The 4,713-nt window shown below is 44.0% G+C and overlaps 1 long non-coding RNA gene across 1 annotated transcript in view; it reads right to left on the minus strand.

Moving 5' to 3' along the window:
• Positions 1–619: 619 nt before the first annotated feature.
• The window catches only part of LOC145722594 (uncharacterized), a 6,061-nt gene continuing 1,967 nt past the window's right edge, over positions 620–4,713 (minus strand). Inside the window, exon 2 of the long non-coding RNA XR_014146957.1 lies at positions 620–1,103. This is a non-coding gene — a long non-coding RNA (uncharacterized LOC145722594). The remainder of the gene's footprint in view (positions 1,104–4,713) is intronic.

Genomic DNA, 4,713 nt, shown 5'->3' on the forward strand with positions numbered 1-4,713 from the left:
ATGTGACCAGAACGGAGTGAACAAGGGAAGAGTGAGAAGAGATAAGTTGAAGAGGTAGCAGGCTCCTTGTATGTCATGGAGGGATTTGGGATTTTATTCTAAGTATGGTGGGAAGCCAGTGGAGGATTTTTAATGGGCCACTGACATGATGTGATTCAGGGAATTCTTAAGGACAGACTGAGGACTTTCTAAATGGCTATTGCATTATCCTGGGATTTTCACAATACTACAGGAAGTTGTGGGATCTTTTTAATACAAGATACATCAAAAGACAAGACAGAAATTGGGACAGGAAAGAGAAGTTTTTCTCTCTTCGGCAGCTTAAGAATTGGCCCTATAATAGGAATTGTCAGGTGAACTATGCTATAAACTCAATGACCTTTCAGACCCACCTTCTATAACTCTGAGGGTACCTGGTAATCAAGTGAGAAATAGCATACCGTTCATAGTAGACATTTTAAAATTCCTATTCTGATTTTAACAAAAATATCTGTTCATTGTGAGAAATTTGGAAAGTAGAGAAGAGCAGAAAGAAGAAAGTAAAACCACTCACAGTCACATCACCCAGAAAAAAAAGCACCATCAAAATGTGCACGTTTCTTCAACACATTACACAAAATGAGATAGGATAATATTTTTATAAGTGGTGAGTTCTTTCCCTTCCATGTTAAATACAGTAGAACCAATATGATGGTCAGTCTGGATGGCTGTATTAGAGGTGAAACAGTTGTAGGACAATATTTGCCTGGTTATCCCCATGACCAGAGCCTTGGAATGACTCTCAAGATGGACGACGACACAACTGTCTCTCCTAGCAGAGCCTGAACAATTGAGACTCGCTCCTGAGGGATCATTTCAGACCCCATCCCTGTTCTTCAGAGCTCCTTCTCAGGCATGAGTCACTGTCACATCTTCTCTCAGGTGAGTTAGTTCTGAATGTGAGGAAAGCAGTGTTATCACAGGGATAAAGGAGTAAGCCAGCCCGATGCAGGTAACTACAGTCTGAGGAGTAGCTGAAGGTCAGCTTGGTTCAGCCTAACAGATAAAAGTCCTCTGTTCCTTTCAGTTCTTGATGTCCTTACCCTGCCCAAGCCTTCAATTCCCTGGAGACAGAACGAAAGGAAGTCAGATTATTTTGTCTCAAAAGAAAAAAGAAGTTGTTCTCTCCCATGTTCCAATTCGTAGAGTCATGTCTGGGAACTAGGGTGAGGAGAGTGAGGCATTCACCTTGGGCTCATAACATAAGGGGATGCCCAAAACTTCCTAATGATGGTCAATAATATTTTAACACAGTAATTTTTTTAAAGATTTTATTTATTTATTTGACAGAGAGAGAGAGAGCACAAGCAGGGGAAGTGGCAGGCAGAGGGAGAAGCAGACTCCCCGCCGAGCAGGGAACCCAAAGCGGGGCTCAATCCCAGGACCCTGAGATCATGACCTGCGCCAAAGGCAGATGCCTAACCGACTGAGCCACCCAGGCACCCATATTTTAACACAGTATTTTGAAAAACAAAAATTAATGTAAAGCAATCTATCATTTAAAAAGATGTCAAAATTTAGGGGTGCCTGGGTGGCTCAATTGGTTAAGCAACTGCCTTGGGCTCAGGTCATGATCCTGGAGTCCCAGGATCAAGTCCCTCATTGTGCTCCCTGCTCAGCGGGGGGCCTGCTTCTCCCTCTGACCCTCCCCCCCCTCGTGCTCTCTCTCTCATTCTCTCTCTCTCAAATAAATAAATAAAATCTTTTTAAAAATAAATAAATAAAAAATAAAAAGATGTCAAAGTTTAAAATAAAGACAGGATCAGCATTACCAATTTTCCTTTTGCCTCAGGCTCCCATCAAGTTTGGCAGGGCATTGTCACTGATCTTACACAAATACACCCCCCCCCATACCACCAATGACATTGATATTGGACATTTACCTAAATATTCAAAATAAAATAGACATACCAAGGGCAAATAGACTTACAGACAGACACTAAACACCTAAAATGATCAGTTGAGGGGAGAAACACTTCTATTCTAAGCCCCTCTTAGATTAAATTTGCCTCAGAGCAGCTAATTTTGTAACCAAGTTCTGACGCAACAATTTGCCCTGATGCTAACTATTGATCAATCATTACTAGTTAGTGCCCAATAATCCATAAGTCACTGAGAGTCAAATAATGCAATTGTGAAGGTCAGGGGGTTTAAACACAGCCTTTCTACTTGGTGAGCAACCAATATATCTACTGATGGATCTTAAGTCCAACCCAGACTCTTGCTATCAGAGGCTCACTTAGTGCTTTTACAGCCCTTGATCTACCCAGAGTCGTGAATTCTTTCCCTATGAATAATTGTTCATTGTCAAGGATTCTGTGTAATATCACCCAAATCTCCCTTCATTAGCGGAAGGATTAATTCCCTCCAGCTCTTGGGACTTAGTTGTCTGACATTACTCAGCTGTCAGTTCCTCTCAGAATTGCCATGGCAGAAGAAAGCCACCTTACCCACAGTCACACTCCCAGCTGGGAGCAGCCTACCTCCAAAGACTGGCTGAGGCAGGGGTAAAAAAACACCCAGTGCCCTCACCCCAGTTCAGAACAACTCCAAAAGGCTATACCAGCTTCCACACTCTTAGCAGGGTCAGCTGAGGCCTTCTCCCTCTGCCCAACCCTGCTTATTTCTCTTCCCCCTTCTGTTGTTGATCCTGAGAACATTCCTAAATAAATTTCCTGCATGCAAATCTCCATCTGGGAGTTGGCTTTCCAATGAACCCAACCTGCTCCACTTACGGGACTTCCTAACATTATGCTGTCTTAGTTACATAGAGGTGGAACACTTGCTATACAAGGAAACAAAAGTGATTCAGACACTAAGTTCTGCTAATCATCGACATGAAAATTATTGGCACCCTGTATTGGGATATCAATAAAGACATCCCAATATTTTCTCAAGTCTCACCTTTTTTTTTCCTTTTATTTAAGACTTTATTTACTTATTTTTGCACACACGCTCACACAAGAGAAAGAGAGTGAGCATGAGCGGGGGAGGGAGGGAGGGGAGGGAGAGGGAGAAGCAGACTCCCACTGAGCAGGGAGCCCGCTGGGGGATGGGATCCCAGGACCCTGGATCCCAGGACTCTGGGATCATGACCTGAGCCGAAGGCAGACGCTTAACCGACTGAGCCACCCAGGTGCCCTGAAGTCTCACCTTTAATGCTACCATATCCATATGTTTATTCCAGATGACTCTTTTAAATCTTTGCAAAGGCCTAGGAGTTCAAGGTTCAAGAGACCAAAGAAGATTTTTAAATGAATTTTATCTGAGTTGAGGTTCTTTCAGACTCAACTCCATGGTGTTCAGATCTATATTTATGATCTTCTCCTCCCCTTATAATTTAATAATCAAAGTAGAAATTAGCTTGGTGACTAGGGTGGAGAATAGAAGTATAAACCACTTATTCCAACTTGAATCAGTTTAAATGGAGATGTCTTCAACTTAATCAGCCTTTTTCTGGTTCTCTCTCTAAGAGTTGTTGGCCGCTTCTGCTGCTGTTGTTCCTACTGGGAGGGCTAAAAGGAGCCCAGAGGAGGTGACGCAGAGAAAGTAGGATCTGGGTCAGAAGAGGGTTCTATCCAACCTAGGCAGAACATGGCATAGGTGGGTTAGAGAACCAGAGCCATTACCCGGAAGCACTAAGTCTATAGCCAGGCATCAATCCAGAGGCAGATAAGAAAGAAGACAAGAGGGGGCGCCTGGGTGGCTCAGTCGTTAAGCGTCTGCCTTCGGCTCAGGTCATGATCCCAGGGTCCTAGGATCGAGCCCCGCATCGGGCTCCCTGCTCAGCGGGAAGCCTGCTTCTCCCTCCCACTCCCCCTGTTTGTGTTCCCTCTCTCGCTGTGTCTGTCAAATAAATAAAACAAAATTAAAAGAAAAAAAAAAGAAAGAAGACAAGAGAATGAGGAGCCAGGCTGATCCTTGAAAAAACACTGAACACAATCATGTATCTGGCACAATTTAAGGCGTGTGGGTCAAATGAAAGGTAAACGGGTTCTGGAGCTTCCTTGCTCAGGTTGCCTGGTGCATACGGCAGGGATCATCGATGTGGCAATTTCAAATCTGCCCTGCACGATCTCTCAGTCTTCATCCCCTTTTCCCTGAACCCATCTCCTCAAAATGTCACCCACTGAAAATGATAGTGGGGACTAGCAGGTGAAGCATGTGATAGCAAAGAGAGGGTCCCAAGACCCCTCAAATGTCTAACCCTACCACACATTCATTCATTCTTCACACACTGTTTTCCCACACCAAAAGAAGCAACCAGTCCCCCACACACCACATTCTAGGGCATCCTATGATCCCATGACCACAGAACCCTCCTGCCACAGGTATGTGCAATGTACCAGAGAACAGCTTATGGGACAAACCATTGTCCTCCCTCAGCTGATGGAGTGGGAGCATCATGACAGTTCAACCTACAGTGGGGCTGGTGGGTTGAGATAAAAATGGAAAGCTACTCAGTCCAGATTATCCTCTTTTGTAGCGTCCCTGATGAGATCAGGGCTGGAGAAGCAAGGGTGTGACTCACCCAGAATGCAGAACATAGGGCTCCTGGGCCAAGATGGTGACATAGAGTTATAGGTCAGTTTGTTGTTGTTGTCATTGTTTTTCTTTTTTTTTTTTTAAGATTTTATTTATTTATTTGAGACAGAGAGAATGAGAGAGAGAGAG

Source organism: Leptonychotes weddellii, chromosome 1 (genome assembly GCF_054177405.1).
Source record: "Leptonychotes weddellii isolate Sample4059 chromosome 1, ASM5417740v2, whole genome shotgun sequence".
Classification (NCBI taxonomy): Eukaryota; Metazoa; Chordata; class Mammalia; order Carnivora; family Phocidae; genus Leptonychotes; species Leptonychotes weddellii.